The sequence below is a fragment of the Malus sylvestris genome, chromosome 8 (assembly GCF_916048215.2).
Source record: "Malus sylvestris chromosome 8, drMalSylv7.2, whole genome shotgun sequence".
Lineage (NCBI taxonomy): Eukaryota > Viridiplantae > Streptophyta > Magnoliopsida > Rosales > Rosaceae > Malus > Malus sylvestris.
In genome coordinates, this window is record NC_062267.1 from 15,234,167 (window position 1) to 15,253,624 (window position 19,458).

Here is a 19,458-nt window from a genome sequence, read left to right on the forward strand (position 1 = left end):
TAGTGGTTGGTGCTCTTGATGATGAAACCGTTACGGGAAGCCACCAACTTAGTCTCATAAGAGATCTTCTCATCGGTCTCAGAGATAACATCTCCTTCAATCACACTATACTTGTAGACAAAGTTATCCATGTCAACACCTTTAAATTATGTGCTTCATGTAATTGTATGTGCTACCTTCACCGAAGTTGATCTTTTTAATGGTTCCAACTCCGTCATCTCCTTCAAGGATCACAACGCTCTTCACTGCCTATGGTGCAATCTTAGGGATGAGGTTGCCAGCAACAAGAACAAAGGCATTGAACAACCTAGCAAGGGGAAACTTATGTGTTAGCGTTACATGTCAAATTTAATTAATGACAATTCAGAGTAACAGTAAAATTGTCAGAGTGACTTTTTAAATCACGTGAATAATAACACTTCTACTTGTACATTACCGTAACATCCCACATCGCCCAGGGGTGTGGATCCTGTAAGCCTCATATGTTTATTCCCATCTCTACCTAGCACGAGACCTTTTAGGAGCTCACTTGCTTCGGGTTCCATCGGAACTCCGAAGTTAAGCGAGTTTGCTAGAGCAATCCCATGATGGGTGACCCACTGGGAAGTTCTCGTGTGAGTTCCTGGAAACAAAACTGTGAGAGCGTGGTTGGAGCCCAAAGCGGACAATATCGTGCTACGAAGAAGTCAAGCCCGGGATGTGACAATTTGGTATCAGAGTCAATCCCTGGCCAGAAGCGTGCCAACGAGGACGTTGGGGGTGTGGATCCTTTAAGCCTTATATGTATATTCTCATCTCTACCTAGCACGAGGCCTTTTGGGAGCTCACTAGCTTCGGGTTCAATCAGAATTCTGAAGTTAAGCTAGTTCACGCGAGAGCAATCCCATGATGGGTGACCCATTGGGAAGTTTTCGTGTGAGTTCCCAAAAACAAAACCTTGAGGGCGTGGTCGAGGCCAAAAGCGGACAATATCATGCTACAGCAGAGTCAAGCCCAGGATATGGTTGGGGGCCAGGCCAAGATGTGCCAATTTGGTATCAGAGCCAATCCCTGGCCGGAAGCGTGCTGATAAAGACATCGGGCCCCCAAGAGGGGTGGATTGTAACATTCCACATCGCCCAAGGGTGTGGATCCTGTAAGCCTTATATGTATATTCCCATCTCTATCTAGCACGAGGCTTTTTGGGAGCTCACTGGCTTCGGGTTCCATCGGAACTGTTAAGCGAGTTCGCAAGAGAGCAATCCCATGATGGGTGACCCACTGGGAAGTTCTCGTGTGAGTTCCCAGAAACAAAACCGTGAGGGCGTGGTCGGGGCCCAAAGCGGACAATATCGTGTTGCAGCAGAGTCGAGCCTGGGATATAGTGGGGGCCTAGGCCGGGATGTGACAGTTACTCTCTATTTAACCTTTTGGGCAAAGATGGTGTGATTTGGAAATCTTGAAAGATATTAAAAGAATTTAAAAATCAAAGGTATTCAATCAGAATTTTAAATGAATTCATGACTGTTCATGAATATTCAATTAAGATTTTAAAGGAGTTTATTAAAGTCCAGCATAAATTCAGATTTTATTTAATCAAAATTTGAAATGAGTTAATACAATTCAATTTAAAGAATATTAGAAAGTGAATAATTGGGATATATTTGGAGGGATTTCATACTACATTTGGCTAACAATCTAGCTTCTCCTCTCGAGATTTCGAAGGAATTCACTCTAAATTCACAGAGTGAATGAAAGTCCCTTAAAACTCCATTAAACTCCATAGATTTATACTCTTTTAAACTTGTAACTGAATAACGCTCCGAAATGGAAGATCATTAATATAATTAGTATAATTTTATATTTAGCAGTAACTAAAAAAGAAAAATGCTAAAGAAATCAAATTTTTGTGTTGCGTTAGTGTACCATATGATGTTGCAAGTTATGCACATGTCACGTCAATTAATGAATTGAACCTAAGACCTCTCACTTAGAAATGAAGATGAATATCACTAGACCGTAGTACTAAGTCTCAATGTTTTCTTCTCTTTTTTTCGTTTTTGTTTTTCAACTTCTTTAGCTTTAACTCTGCAAGCACTTTTTTTCCATACTCACCTATGTTACTATGTGTAGTTTAACTTGGCATCAGAGCAATTCACTCTTGGTGACCTGTGTACTTTAATTTTGAGCCCACCTTTGTCGTGATTTTCTTCATTAAAAAAAAATTTAAAAACAAAATGAACAGTGACATGAATACTAATCTGCTACAGTGTTTAGGTAAATTGTTTTAATTCTGCTACGTATCTTTTGTGCTTTTATTGTTCATGGTTTAGCTAAATGTCTCAATATAATAATAGTGTTGTTATGTATCTTGGTGGAACAAATATATGGATAATTGCTATTGGGGCCACTGATCATGTGACTGGTGACCCTAGAGTATTTGATGAGTTATGTGACTATGTTCGTGATCCGTATATTACTAGTGCAAATAGAGCACCTTCCCCTGTGAAGGGTGAAGGCACTATCTCTCTTACTCCGACCCTATCACTAGTCAATGTTTTACTTGTTCATGATGTTAAGTGCAATCTTTTGTCAGTAGGAAAACTACTTGATACCTTATATTGTTCTGCTCACTTCTACCCCAACGTATTGTTATTTTCAAGACATTCAAATAGAGCATCTATTTCCTTCTTTGTTTCGCACTTGTAGTGATTCAGAGTTCAAGTGTGAAACATGTGTCATGGCTATGAGTCATTGTACTTCATTTCCCATAAGTGATTCTAGAGCTACTTTGCCATTTGATTTAATACATTCTGATGTGTAGGGTCCGGTGAAGGTTACTTCTAACGGATTCCGTTGGTTTGTTACTTTTATTAATGATTGTACTCCATTAACTTGGGTGTTCTTGATGAAGAATAAGAGTGATTTCCCTTTGCTTCTTCAAGAATTTTGTGCAATGGTGTATACTCAATTTCAAACCAAAGTTAAGGTCTTCAGGTCTAATAACGGAGGAGAATATGTGAATCACACTTTGGCATGCTTTTTTCATGATTAGGGTATTATTCACCAAACGGCTACTTTGTTTACACCCCAACAAAATGGTATGTCCGAACAGAAGAATTGTTAAATAATGGAGGTTACTCACTCCTTGATGTTGGATAAATGTGTTCCTAATCATTTATGGGGTCATGCTGCTTTGGATGCTGTGTATTTGATAAAGCATAAAGGTTCTTGATTTTCAGACACCGCTTGATGTGCTACAAAAACATGTTTCTCTTGTTTATGTATCCAAACTTCCTCCAAAGGTGTTTGGGTGTACTACATATGTGCACGTTTACTCTCATCAGCGAAGTACACTGGATGCATATGCTCTCCAATGTGTATTTATTGGGTATGCTAACAATAAAAAAGGCTAAGCGTTATCATCCTCTGACTCAGAAAATTTATATTACCATGGATGTCACATTCCACGAGGAAGTTTCATATTTTGTGAAGCCCTCTTTCAACTCTCCACTTCAAAGGGAGAGGGGGAGTGAAGTGCAGATTTGAAGATATGGTATGGATAATGTGTTATAGGCAGAGTTCGGGGTAGAACCTATTATGTTGCATAATACTAATCAGTCGGCTATAGATAGTGATCAGTCAACTGTCATTCCCAAGACTATTTCTACTGATGACCGGTCATATGTGCCCAATAAGTTGCCTGTTATTGGTATGTCTGACGAATTACCTTCTAATGACCGGTTGCCTGCTGCTGGTATGTCTAACGAGTTTCCTAATGATGGTTCGTCCAGTGATGATTCTTCTAACGGTTTGATACAAGATGGTGACATACATGAGGTAAATTCTGATGATTCTTTTACTTATCAGTTGCCTCCACGAGCTAATCGTGAAAACCCTAAAGTACAATATGAGGCTGATATGCATGCCAAAGCCAAGTATCTTATCAACAATTATGTATCTATTCATCGTTTGTCCAAACCCTATGCATCTTACATATGTTAGCTATCTAGTGTATTAGTTCCATCAAAATTGAACGACGCTTTGTCTGACCCTAAGTAGGTTAATGCCATGAATGTTGAGATGGAAGCTTTGGAAAAAAATTCCACTTGGGATTTGGTTCCTTTGCCAAACAGGAAGAAAGCTGTTAGATGTAGATGGGTGTTCACTATTAAGCATAAAGCAAATGGTTTCATTGACTGGTACAAAGTCAGATTAGTTGCTAAGGGTTATACTCAAACTTATGAGGTGGATTATCAGGAGACACTTGCTCATGTTACCAAACTTAATATTGTGCGTGTTCTTCTGTCCTTAGCAGCAAACCAGGATTGGCCTCTATTACAATTTGATGTTAAGAATGTTTCCCTTCATGGTGATCTCAAGGAGGAAGTTTATATGGATCTCTTACCTGGTACTAGAATATCTCCTGAAAAATGTGTTGTGTGCAGATTGCGAAGGGCTTTGTATGGTTTGAACAATCTCCTAGAGCATGGTTTGGGAGCTTTACAAGTTCAATGAAGAAGTTTGGGTATGTCCAGAGTCATTCAAATCATACTTTGTTTCTAAAGCGACAAAATGGTAAGCTAACTGTATTGATTATTTATGTTGATGACATGATAGTGCCTGGTAATGATCAGAAGGAGATACAACACCTTCAAAAGTACCTAACTACTGGATTTGAGATGAAAGAATTGGGTGAATTAAAGTATTTTCTTGGAATCGAGGTTGCACGATCCAAGCATGGTATTTTTTTTGTCTCAACGGATGTATGTTCTTGATTTGTTAGCTGAAACAGGTATGTTAGATTGCAAACCTGTTGATACTCCAATTGAGCAAAATCATAGTCTGGGCTTAATTCTTAATCAAGTTCCTACTCATAAGGAACAGTATCAGAGGCTAGTGGGGAGATTAATTTACTTGTCTCACACTCGCCCTGACATTGCTTATGCAGTTAGTGTGGTAAGTCAGTTTATGCACTCACCTAGTGAAGCTTGTTTGTACCATACTTGACCAATCCCGAAACTACTGAGCACCGGTCAACGTTATACCGTTAAGGACCCAGAAGAGTTTCCCTCCAACCAGGAGGCTAATCACAACGCGACACGTGTCGACATTAGAAGCCAATCATAGCACGACACGTGTCAACATCAGAAGCCAATCACAACACGACACGTGTCAATGTTAGAATGAAACTAGAAACTCTCTTCTATAAATAGAGATCATTCTCTCACAATATTTCCTAATGTCATTTGTACTAAATCATTCACTAATACTCACTAAAGGAGAGCTTGAACCTATGTACTTGTGTAAACTCTTCACAATTAATTAGAACTCATCTACTCCGTGGACGTAGCCAATCTGGGTGAACCACGTACATCTTGTGTTTGCTTCCCTGTCCCTATCCATTTACATAGTTATCCACACTAGTGACCAGAGCAATCTAGCGAATGTCACAAACTTAACACTTTCTGTTGTATCAAAGTCCTCACTGATTTTGTGCATCAACATTTGGCACCGTCTGTGGGAACGACACTTATTCTCATTCTCTTCAGCTTTGTTAAGTTGGTTTCCACCATTCGTACACTCTCTTTTGACCAGGCATACATCTCCAACATGGGGAGCGAAGGAAGCCACAGCACACAGAATGACACCCCTCTTACACCTAGTGCGAAGCAACGAAAGAATGAAGGAAAGAGGGTTGCTCTTTAAGCTAAAGTTGATGAGCTAGAATCTCAAAACAATAAGATAGCAATGAAGAATGAGGTCCTCTAGAAGTAGTATGAAAAGCTCTTTAAGATGCTCCACGAAACTAGGCGTACTCAAACACGCGAACTCGTTACCCCTGTGGACATCAACCATCATCTGGATACCTCCCAATAAGGAGGGTCATCTTCTTTCGACATAGGTATCCTTGATGAGGAGCGAACTAATCATCAAAACATTGATCAACATGAGACTTCTCTTAACCCAACTGCTTCGACCTGAAGCAGGAGAAGTGGAGGAAGACACTTCCTTGCAGAAAGGTTAAAATGATCAAAAACCGTTTATCGTGACTGTCGAGACTTCCTAAAGCAACGTCGAGAGAATCCCCTCCACATAAGCTTAAAGATCAATGACCCAAGGGTTTCTGAAAGACTCGGTCCCCTCCCACATCCCAGGTCGACTACCAATTTGAGGAAGGGGCAACAAGTCCTTGAGAAACACAAAGGTATAGGGGACGCAGAAATGTTTCGACAGAGATACCTTGAAAGTCAGTACGGCGAGTCCAGGGAAAAATCACATGCTTTTGATCAAACCTTCCTACTTCCAAGAGGAGATGGAGATTTACGAAAGAAAGCTCCAGTGGTACATGACTCCACTCAGGACCCTATTGTCCTATAGCTTTTTAAGGAAATAAACAAGTTGAAGGCCGAACGATAAGCTGAGATACCTGATTGGAACCAACCTAGGCCTGGCCCTCTTACAAGGAGGATCCTCGCCACCCACTCCAAGCAAAGACAAAGCAGAAGCTTGGCTTGCAACTCTATACTGGAAAGGAAGACCCGATTAAACACCTTAACCTGTTTGAGTCCACCATGGCATACCGTATACAGACCAACGAAGAGCGATGTCTTCTCTTCCCCTCCACCCTCTCTGGCGGAACTCTAAACTGGTATTGCCGTCTTCCACCTGAGACGGTAGACTCATTTGAGGAATTAAGGAAACTGTTTATTTCTCAACACATTTTCCAGACCGATCGCTTGCATTCTGCAGATGACTTGTACACCATTCACCAGAAGCCGGATGAGTCACTACGAGAGTATACCAGTTGCTTCAGCCATGAGTATTCTCGCTGCGCTGAGGCAGATGACAAGACCGCCCTCAAGGCCTTCACGGCAGGCCTACGTGATTGCTTCTTCAAGTACATGATCAATGCCAACACTTGGAAGACTTACTCTGAGGTGATGGCACAGGCTTACAACCATGCCTCCGCCGAGGCAAAGACATATCAAGGGAAACCCCCCACAGCCACCCCTTATTAGCAAGTAGGGAGTGGAAGCCAAATCTAACCAAATGAGAAGACGTCAACCCTCCAAACGGCAGCGGTGCCTCCCCATGCCTTACTTAATACTTTGTCAAGTCAACAGACATATCAATCTCAAGGTAAAAGGAAAGATTTCCATCTTCACCAGTCTCATTTTAGTAAAAGGAGTAAGGGACACTACTGCGATAACCAAGGGTATCACCACGATAATCCCCGACCCCAGGCAGTCAACACAATGGGTCAAGCACGTGTCAGGACAGCCCCTACCCCGAGGTATGAGGCATACACACCTTTGAACGCCACATGCATAGCCATTTACCCCAGCATAGCACACCTGATACCGAAGCTAAAGTCGAGGCACCCGGATTACAAGTCCACGAAGAACACGTGCACGTTTTGCTGCTACCACGAGTATAACGGCCATGACGGTGAGAAATGTATCACCCTTCGTGATCATATTGAAGCTTGGGCATGTGAAGGAAAAATTGATCAATTCCTCCTTCACCCTCCAAGGGGTAACCGTAACCAACGCCAGGTGAATGTGATATATTTCATAAGTGGTGGCATACCCATATCTAAATCTTCCAACAGGGCCATGAAAAATAGTGAACGAGCTTTAAGGTCTAGCCACCAAGTGTTTCACGTGGAAGACATCAGGGGAGGCAAGTATCAAAAGCATAACTGGGATCCAATATGTTTCTACCCTGAGGAAGAAAGAGGTATCATCTACCCTCACAACGACCCACTGATCGTGGAAGCTCACATAGCCAACTTTGAAGTACGACGAATCCTATTAGACACAGGGGCTTCGGTCAATATCATGTTTGCTGAAGCTTTCAGGGCACTTAATGTAGCTAAACACTTGCTTGATCGCTCGATTTCCCCTCTGATAAGCTTCTCCGGTGATATAGTGCAACCTTTGGGGAGCATACACTTACCTTTCACCATTGGTACAGGCCCTTACACAGCTACCATTACCACTAACTTCCTGGTGGTTGATTGCCCAACGGCATACAATGTCATCTTCGGACGCACAGGCATCAATGATCTCAAGGCCATGGTATCCATACATATATTGTTAATGAAATTTCCAACCCCCTATGGCAATGGTTACATCAGAGGAGATCAACTTAGTGCACGATCATGTTACAACACTTTGGTCAAGCAACAGCACCTGCCTGTGCCCAAGGAAACCCTTTCTATACATGACCAAGTCATAAAGACCAGCCCAGACGAAACCAACTTGGATCTTCACGATGGTAACAGTCAACCCGACGATCCTTAAGATGACTCTTTCACCAAGCAAGCACAACCCGCTGAAGAGTTGGAGAAGGTCTCTATCTCAAAAGATTATCCAGATCGCATGGTGAAGATTGGTACCACCTTGTCACCACTCATTCGGTTGGCATTGATCTCTTTTTTTAAAGAGAACACTGAGGTCTTTGCCTGGTCATACGAGGACATGTCAGGCATCTCTCCTGATATAATCTATCATCGCTTAAGTATTGGCCCCAAGACCAAGCCAGTGAAAACCTCAAAGGCATAGGCTTCATCCGCAAAGTCAATTATCCAACATGGGTAGCAAATGTTGTCCTTGTTAAGAAGAATCCGACTAAGGAAAATCTCCTGCTCCAAAAGGTCTTATGGAGAATATATGTCGATTACACCGACCTAAACAAAGAATGCCCAAAGGATGGCTTTCCTCTTCCTCTCATAGACAGACTTATAGACTCTATGGCAGGGTGTGAACTCCTGAGCTTCATGGATGCTTACTCAGGATACAACTAAATCCTCATGAACCCTCCGGACCAAGAACACACAGCCTTCACTACTGACTGGGGACTATATTGCTATAAAGTCATGCCTTTCGACCTAAAGAATGTAGGAGCGACTTATCAGAGACTGGTCAATTCAATGTTCGCCGAACAGATTGGGAAAAGCATGGAAGTTTACGTTGATGATATGTTAGTCAAGAGCAAACATGCTGACCAACACATCACCAACTTATATGAAACTTTCACTATTCTGAAGATGTATCAAATGAGGTTAAACCCTAACAAATGTGCCTTCGACGTAGGCTCTGGCAAATTCTTAGGCTTCATGATAAGCCAACGAAGCATTGAGGCTAATCCCGAGAAGATCAAAGCAATCCTCGACATGAAGGAACCGGTAACTTCAAAAAACATCCAGAGCCTTACTAGCAAAGTGGCCGCCTTAATTAGGTTCATCTTTAAGGCCACAGACAGATGTGCTCATTTCTTCAAAGCACTTAAGGAAAGTAAGAAGTACATTACATGGACTGATGAATATGCTGAGGCATTCAAGAACCTCAAATACTACATGAGTAAAGCCCATTTGCTCTCCAAACTTGAGGTTGGTGACACTCTCATTATCTATCTGTCGGTATCGACTTCAGCAGTAAGTTCCACTCTCATTCGTAAGGATGGTAATGTTAAACGGCATGTCTACTACGCTAGCAATGCCTTACAAGATGCAGAGACACGATACTCTAACATTGAGAAATTGGCTCTAGCATTAGTCATGTTTGCTCGAAAACTTTGCCCTTACTTCCAAGCACACTCCATCATCATGCTTACCAATCATCCTCTTCGACAGATACTCCAAAGTCCTGACACTTCTGGGCGAATGATCAAATGGGCGATAACATTAGGTGAGTTTGACATCTCCTACCAACCAAAGCCAGCTGAGAAGGGCCAAGCAGTGGCAGACTACATCGCCGACTTCACATATCCTGTTGACATTGTTTCTACGCCTAAAGAAGTGGTTTCATTACCCTCGGAAGCTCAGAAAATAGAACCAACAGCCCCAGCATGGAGTCTATATGTTGATGGCTCGTCTAACCAACAGGGTTGTGAAGCAAGACTAGTCCTTACGACCCTTGACAAAGTGGCGATGGAATATGCTCTTCGTTTCAAATTCAAGGCGTCGAACAATGAGGCCGAATATGAAGCCCTCCTAGCAGGCTTACGTTTGGCCAAACACCTTGGGGTTAAACGAATTGATATCTTCAGTGACTCCCAATTGGTGGTTAACCAAGTCACCAACAACTTTGACGCTAAGGATAGCTCCATTGCAGCATATCTGGCATAAACACAATTGTTGCTTAAGCACTTCCACTACCAGATCACCCAAATTCCTCGAGCAGCAAACAGTCATGCAGATGCTTTGGCTCGCCTCACCTCAACAATGGAAGACAAGATTAGGAGAAAAATTCAAGTCGAATTGTTGGCAGCACCAAGCATCATGGCTGCAGAAGTGTGCAACTTACAACAGGGGGATAGTTGGATTACCCTAATTTATAAATTCCTTGCTCATGGCACCCTTCCAAATGACAAAGTCCAAGCTAAGCAGATTCGATACAAGGCTACCCGTTACTTGATCATTAATGACCAACTCTACAAGCGGGGTTTTAACCTACCATACCTAAGATGTCTTACGCCCGCAGAGGCGGAAACTGTCCTTAGGGAAATACATAAAGGAGTCTGCGAAGATCATGCTGGATCTCGATCCCTAGCACACAAGGCATTTCACCAAGGATATTACTGGCCAACACTCCACCAAGATGCCATCAGAATATCCCGCTCATGTGATAAGTGTCAACGCTACGTAACTATTCCTCACTCCCCTCCCGAGCCGCTCACTCCTATGATTAGCCTTTGGCCCTTCGCCCAATGAAGACTTGATTTGATCGACCCAATGCATGCAGGGAAGGGTAAGGTTCGCTATGCAATCGTTGTAGTTGACTACTTCATAAAGTTGGCCGAAGTGGAACCCTTAGCAACCATTACCGAGGCAAAAATAGAAGACTTCGTATCGAAGAACATCCTTTGCAGATTCGGCATTCCCAATGCTATAGTCACTGACAACGGGCGATAGTTCGACAACAATAAGTTCAGGATGTTCTGCTCTAAGTTCAACATCAACTTATGTTTTGCCTCCCCAGCTCATCCCCAGTCTAAAGGACAAGTTGAACCCATCAACAAAATAATCAAGCGAACTTTGAAAACCAGCTTGGATAAGGCTAAAGGTTGTTGGCCAGAATTTGTACCCTAAGCTCTTTGGTCATACTGCACTTCGTATCAGACATCAACAAGAGAAACCCCATTCTCACTTACCTTTGGTACAAAGGGAGTTGTCCCAGTTGAGCTTGAGCAAGCAAAGTTCCGAGTCCAGAACTACGTGCAAAGCAAAAATGACAAACAACTTACCCTCAACTTAGATCTAATCGAGGAACACAAAAACCAAGCTCACTTAAGGAATGTCGCCTACAAGCAGCGCATCTCCAACTATTATGACTTAAGGGTCAAACCTCGTTCTTTCAAAGTGGGGGACTGGGTATTAAAGAAAATATTACTCTGCGACAGAGTCCCGAGTGAAGGAACACTTAGTCCAAACTGGGATGGACCATTTAAAGTTGTTGGCATCAGTCGCCCTGGCTCCTACAAGCTTAGAAGCTTCGATGGCAAGACCCTTGGCCATCCATGGAACGCAGATCACTTGAAGTACTATTACAAGTAAACTTACATTGTACAAGTGTTAAGCTCCAGCCATTCGGCATCCTATGTAACGAAGACTATTTGGCATGAATTCAATAAAGAGGTGACTTAGACAACTCGGTCCTAATCCTCTTACATTCCTAGCAATGAAACACTCGGGTTCAAAGCTTCAACATGAATGCTTCCAACATGAAACAAAGTCTAAGTATATGTTAACAAGACTATACAAATAAACGAACAGCTTCATAGTATATTCGTTCAATCATACATTCCAACACATTCATACATAAGCCAACTGTGCTTTGAAAGGGTTCAACATACTTTGTGTCATTCGACACTTGCTATAATGTGCCTAGACACCTTGCCCTTTTTCTCACCAACCAAGTGATGAAATGTGAAGAAGAAACTCATCTTCATGCCACTAACCAGGTGATGAAATGTACAACCCGTACTCTCCTTCATGCCACCAACCAGGTGATGAAATGTACAACCCGTACTCTAATATCATTTGGCAACTTGCCACTCATGCCACCAACCAGGTGAAGAAGGAATTCATCTTCATGCCACCAACCAGGTGATGAAATGTACAATCTGTACTCTCCTTCATGCCACTAACCAAGTGATGAACTGTACAACCCATACTCTAATATCATTTGGCAACTTGCCATTCATGCCACCAACCAAGGGAAGAAGGAACTCATCTTCGTGCCACCAACCAGGTGATGAAATGTGATGAAAGGTTATGAAGGAACTCACCTTCGTACCACTAACCAAGTGATAAAAGCAACTCACCATTCAATCCACTTACCAGAAGACGAATGGTACATGTGAACTTCTAGCATTCACAAATAATCAAAAACCCTCAAGCTTGACAACTCAACTAGAGAATCACTTATGCCCAACAAGAGTTATAGTTACCAACAAAGTCTTATTGCAAGCCAACAACAACTTCAGTGCATAGCATGCAAAGATCAAGTTATTCAGCCCTCTTGCATCTGCTTCAAACATTTTCCCTCTGTAACAATGCAAACACTACAACTCGTAGAAAGCTTCACACACTCTTGATCAAGATAGTGTGAAGCAAAACCAATTTATGGTGCCAACAAGAGCTTCATCAAAGGAGTTCAACCACAATTCTCAAAAGTTTCACACACTCTTGATCAAGATAGTGTGAAGCAAAACCAATTTATGGTGCCAACAAGAACTTCATCAATGGAGGGCAACCACAATTCTCAAAAGCTTCACAAACTCTTGATCAAGACAATGTGAAGCAAAACCAATTTATGGTGCCAACAAAAGCTTCATCAATGGAGGGCAACTACAAATTCTCAAAAGCTTCACACTATCTTGATCAAGATAGTGTGAAGCAAATCAATTCATGGTACCCAACAAAAGCTTCAACTCCAAAACTTCACCTACAAAGCTTCAACACAAAAGCTTCACCAACAAAAGCTTCATCAATGGAGGACAACTACAAATTCTCAAAAGCTTCACACTATCTTGATTAAGATAATGTGAAGCAAAATCAATTCATGGTACCCAACAAAAGCTTCAACTCCAAAGCTTCACCTACAAAGCTTCAACTCCAAAGCTTCACCTACAAAGCTTCAACTCCAAAGCTTCACCTACAAAAGCTTCAACACAAAAGCTTCACCCATAAAAGCTTCACCAACAAAAGCTTCACCAACAAAAGCTTCATCAATGGAGGACAACTACAAATTCTCAAAAGCTTCACACTATCTTGATCAAGATAGTGTGAAGCAAATCAATTCATGGTACCCAACAAAAGCTTCAACTCCAAAACTTCACCTACAAAGCTTCAACTCCAAAGCTTCACCTACAAAAGCTTCTACACAAAAGCTTCACCCACAAAAGCTTCAACTCCAAAGCTTCACCTACAAAAGCTTGACCCACAAAAGCTTGACCTACAAAAGCTTCACCCACAAAAGCTTCACCCACAAAAGCTTCACCCATAAAAGCTTCACCCACAAAAGCTTCACCCAAAAAAGCTTCACCTACAAAAGCTTAACCCACAAAAGCTTCACCTACAAAAGCTTGACCCACAAAAGCTTGACCCACAAAAGCTTCACCTACAAAGCTTCAACACAGAGCTTCATCTACAAAAGCTTCACACTATCTTAATCAAGATAGTGTGAAGCAAAATCAATTCATGGTGCCCAACAAAGCTTCAACCTCAAAGCTTCACCTACAAAGCTTCAACACCAAAGCTTCACCTACAAAGCTTTAAAAAAAAAAAAAAAATATATATATATATATATTTCAGAAATTCGAAAATTCAGAAATTCAAAAATTCAAAAATTCAAAAATTCAAAAATTCGAAAAATAGAAAAAAAAAATTTCAAAAAAATAAAAAATTATTGCCTAGGCCTCCTCTTCTTTGGGCCTAACAACTTTCATAACAAATATATATGAAGAAGGAGTTTTGGGCTACCACTTAAAAAGGAAATGCCTCATTCGTCAACTCCCTCGACCGAAGACTTAGAGGACTCCTACCATATGATACTGCACCTTGATACTCGGAAGTCTCACGACTACTCAGTGACTTGGATTTTTTAAGTCTCCAAATGAGAAGTTTTCCTCACTCGAGAAATTAAGGGAGCACTACCTTAACCTACATGCTTCACTCACAAAGCTTTAACATACAAGCTTCAACAAAAGGAAAATTTTAAAGAACTTTGTGAAGAAGGTCTTGGTGTATTTAACACAATACGTTGAAATGAAGCAAAGCTTGTTTATTGATATCTCCAATAAGTTACAAATATGTACATATACATGAATCAAAATAAACAAACAAGAGGGAGCATTCACAAAGGTTGCTCAGAAGAAGTCTCAGCAATCGGCAGAGCCCTAGAAAGAGGAGGCACCAGAGGGTGATTATTCGAAGCCTCAGTATTAGGCAGAACCCCAGAAGGAGGAGGCACTGAAGGTTGATCATGGAGCTTCATTACGCGGTACAGCCCCAAAAGACAAAGGCAATAAATGTCTTTGGAACAAACCCACAAACCTTTGATGATCAAGTAAAATCTGACCATCAGATTCATGCAGCTGGTTGAGCTTCCTCTTCATGTTTGTAGCATAGTCATGTGCGAGCCTGTGCAACTGTTTATTCTCATGCTTGAGCCTTCTGATCTTCTGTTTGAGACTTATCACTTCAACCGCCAATGATTCAACTTGGCGGGTTCGAGCAAATAGGCGTTGGGCCATATTAGACACAGAACCTGCACACTGAACACTGAGAGCTAGAGAATCCTTAACAGCCAACTCATCAGACCGTTTGGAAAGTAGTTTGTTATCTTTGGGAGTGAGAAGGTTCCTGGCCATCACCGCAGCGGTCATATCATTCTTCATCACAGAGTCCCCAAAGGTAAGAAGACTAGTAGGGGATAAGAAGGATGGGCGCCATATGTTGTCTTGAGAAGGCATGGGTACCTCTTCACCAAAGTTCAACTCAAAACGACGGTCGGATGGGCCAAACATTCTCAGAAACGATGAAGGAGAAATGAGGTGCAATAAATCTCTGAAGTAAGGGGAAAATTCCTACAAGGAATAACTCTCTGAATGTACTTCTTGCACATAATTGGTGCCCTTATAAAAGAAAGGGCAACAGGGCCGTTGGTTCAAAAATCAAAGAGGCACCACTCTCCGGATTTCAAAGAGGCACCACTTTCTACACGCAACATCAGCTCCTCAGGTACCACAGATAACTTTGCCAAAGATCTCTAACAAAGTTTAGACACATAAATTTTGAAGGTCCAGCTACCCTACTATTACCCACAAGGGTAAAGAAACAACACCACTGCTTGATAACTAGAAATTCCCAATGTGTGTCAACCTCCGTGCTCCGTGGCAAGGCAGACTGGCAAAAATGCCCAACCTTTACTCACATTTGAGAAAACACTCACAATAAGATTGCTTGCTCAGAAATCGAAGATGCGCCACTCTCCGAATCTCGAGAGCCAGACTCCCAACAGGATTACTTTCTCAAAAATCGAAGAGACATTGCTCTCCGAATCTCAGGAGTCAGACTCCCAACATGATTGCTTTCTTAAAAATCGAAGAGGCACCGTTCTCTGAATCTCAAGAGCCAGATCCCCGACAGGATTGCTTGTTCGAAAACCGAATAGGCACCGCTCTCTGAACTTCGAGAGCTAGATTTCCTTGGATAAAGCTTGTCTGCAATCTTCACACGCAACATCAGCTTTCCAGATACCACAGACCACTTTTTCAAAGCGCTCTGACAAAGTTAAAACATGTGAAGCTTGCAGCTCCCACTACATTACTATGACCAAGAAGGGTAAAGGAATAGCATTATTACTTGCTCAAAAATAGAAGAGGCACCGTTTTCCGAATCTCAAGAGCCAAACTCCCAACAGGATTGCTTTCTCAAAAATCAAAGAGGCACCGTTCTCTGAATCTCGAGAGCCAGATCCCCGATAGGATTGCTTGTTCGAAAACCGAAGAGGCATTGCTCTCCGAACTTCGAGAGCCAGATTTCCTTGGATAAAGCTTGTCTGCAATCTTCACACGCAACATCAGCTTTCCAGATACCACATACCACTTTTTCAAAGTGCTCTGACAAAGTTAAAACACGTGAAGCTTGCAGCTCCCACTACATTACTACGACCAAGAAGGGTAAAGGAATAGCATTATTACTTGTTGTTAGGGAGACTCCTATAAATGTCGACCTCCATCCTCCACAGATAGGCAGACCTGCAAAAATGTTCAACCCTTCCTTATATTTGAGAGGGCACTCCCAACGAAGCCTCTCGAAATACTCAATTTTCTTCCCCCCCCCCAATAATACCTATGCAAACCAGCCACACCAAAGCAAGAGTATCTCATATCATCAGGGTCAAAAGCAAGAGTATCCCATATCATGCTTTTTCCCTATCTTTTCCTTTGCCCTTGTTCTTACCTACAAGACAATGAGAAAGAGAGCAATCAGTCAGCACTTGGAATCAAGCTTCCAGTCAGGAACTGACTACCTGGAACCCTTTGCCTGATTACTTACCTGGCATTGCTCTTGACTACTCATCTTCAACATCTTATGCTTCCAGAAAAGATACCACATCTGCCTGAGGAACAGATAGGGCAAGTGAGAACGATACAAGGAAACATGTGGAGACAAGCGCAACATAACACGTGCTGATTCATCTATTACTTCGTCAACAGCAAAAGTATCCCATATCATCAAGGTCGAACACACTCTTGATTTGATGGACTTGTTTTGACCCTCAAATTCTTGAGTCGGCCTTATACTCTGAAGAAAACTAGAAAACCCTCCAGCCTAGTTCAAGAATAAGCCTGTGGAAAGTTACTTCTTCAAAAGCAAAAGTATCTCATATCATCTCTTCTCCATTTGCTTCTCCTTATCCTTGTTGATGTTTACGACACAAGGAGAAGAAGAACAATCAACCGGAAGCCGAAGTCGAACCTCCGATCCAGGTTGCTTTCTTGGAAGTCTAATTGCTTACCTTATCTGTTACCTCTTTCGGCAAATCTCCTAGCTCGGCGACTTAGGGGACTCCTACTATAGGGTTTTGTATCGCACTTAACCAAGCCCGAAACTACAAGTAAGCTTCAATTGAAATTGATACATTACCTTGTGCATCTTCATCGGTTAAAGATACCACCCCTGGATGGAGGAAAAGTACTTCCATAGAAGATGCCACATCTGCGTATGAGACAGATAAGGCAAGTGAAAATGATACCACACTTCGGTACTTAGAAGTTTCGTGATTACTCAATGGCTTAGATCTTGCAAGTCCCCAACCGAGGAGTTTCCCTCACTCGAGAACTTAAGGGAGCACTATTTGTAACATACTTGACCAATCCCGAAACTACTGAGTACTGGTCAACGTTATACCGTCAAGGACCCAGAAGAGTTTCCCTCCAACCAGGAAGCCAATCACAGCGCGACACGTGTCGACATCAGAAGCCAATCATAGCGCGACACGTGTCAACATCAGAAGCTAATCACAACACGACACATGTCAATGTCAGAATGAAACTAGAAACTCTCTTCTATAAATAGAGATCATTCTCTCACAATATTTCCTAATGTCATTTGTACTAAATCATTCACTAGTACTCACTAAAGGAGAGCTTGAACCTATGTACTTATGTAAACCCTTCACAATTAATGAGAACTCCTCTACTCCGTGGACGTAGCCAATCTGGGTGAACCACGTACATCTTGTGTTTGCTTCCTTGTCCCTATCCATTTACATACTTATCCACACTAGTGACCGGAGCAATCTAGCGAATGTCACAAACTTAACACTTTCTGTTGTATCAAAGTCCTCACTGATTTTGTGCATCAACAAAGCTCATATGGATACAGTAATCCATATTTTGAGGTACTTGAAGATGGTTCCTAGCAGAGGCTTGGTTTTCTCCAAGAATGGTCATTTTAATGTCGAGGGGTATACAGATACAGATTGGGCAAGTTCTATCATTGACCAGCGATCTACATCTGGATACTTTACGTTTGTAGTTGGTAATCTAATTACTTAGAAAAGCAATAAACAAAAAGTGGTGGCTAGGTAAAGTGATGAAACTAAGTTTCGTGGTATGTTTCATGGTGTATGTGAGTTATTGTAGTAGAAAAAATTGTTGAGAGATCTTGGATTGAAACCCAAAGGTTCTGTAAAACTCCATTGTGATAACAAGGCTGCTATTGAGATTGCTCATAATCCAGTGCAACATGATTGAACAAAACATGTGGAGATTGATCGACATTTCATCAAGGAAAAATTGGATGCTAGAATTATTATGTTTCCGTTTGTGAGATCTGAATATCAACTCGCTGATGTGCTTACTAAGGTTGTGTCTAATAGTGTGTCTTCCATCTCGCTTGACAAGTTGGGCATGGGTGACATATTTGCTCCAACTTGAGGGGAAGTGTTGCGAGTTATATATTAGTTAAAGTATAAATAGTAGTATGTTGTCCCACATTGACAAAGCCTATATGTAATACCAATTGTAACTCCTATATATTCCATTTTGGAGATTAATGAATATATAAAAAAATTACAAATATTGTCATATATATTTTTGGTTTAACTAGTGTACTGCATGCGTTTATATTTCGTATGCGAGAGAGAGAGTAATTGAAAGACAGTGACCTATGTATTTAACTTGACAGCTTGAATTGGCATCATACATTGTTCAATGACCCTCCACGTCCGGTCATTCAAAAACAGAACAGCAAATTGTTGCAGATTCCAGATGGGAAAGAGTTGAGTTCGAATCCGATACCTTCATCCAATTTCACCAGGATGAGCTGCACTTCCTTGCCATACACAAGACTCACCTTGCAGTATATGAAGCCAAAGAACTAGCATGCGTTAAGAAGGTTTCTTTCTGTCTCTCTCTCTAGAAATGCTTCTTGAAAATATAGCACTTGAAAAGTTTTTAGTAAAAAACCAAGTGCTTCCTGAAACAGCACTTGAATTGCTCCTAAAAAACAAGAAGCACTTTTAATTTTTTTTCTAACATTGTCAAAATCATTTTTTGGTTATCTGAAAGCGTCCCAAGACTTTCATTTGTGTTTGCAGTGGGTTCCAAGTTTATCTGCAGATATTTCTCATGCAACATACTCAGGTGAAAGGCAGAATGTATATGACAGCTTTTTTTATGGAACCATAGCCATACTTGATGCTTCAACTGTTGAACTACGTTGTCAAATCAATCCCTCCGATTACCTTCCTGCTGATATAAGGTAATACCGCTTGCATCATTTGATGAATAAAACTCGGTGAACCTTGATTAGCTCACACGTATGATCAGAGACGTCACTTGTAAAACTAAAGAAATCATTTCATGGGTATTTTTGTTATGTGGGTGAGCCTAATGTGCAACTTTTTAATTATGTTTGAAAGGAAATCGTGAATTTGACTAGGATTTTCACGGGTA

The 19,458-nt window shown here is 41.5% G+C and overlaps 1 protein-coding gene across 2 annotated transcripts in view; it reads right to left on the minus strand.

The window, feature by feature from the left end:
- LOC126631588 (uncharacterized) overlaps positions 1-19,458 on the minus strand; it is a 57,325-nt gene that overhangs the window by 35,694 nt on the left and 2,173 nt on the right. The gene's annotated exons all lie outside the window — the stretch shown is intronic.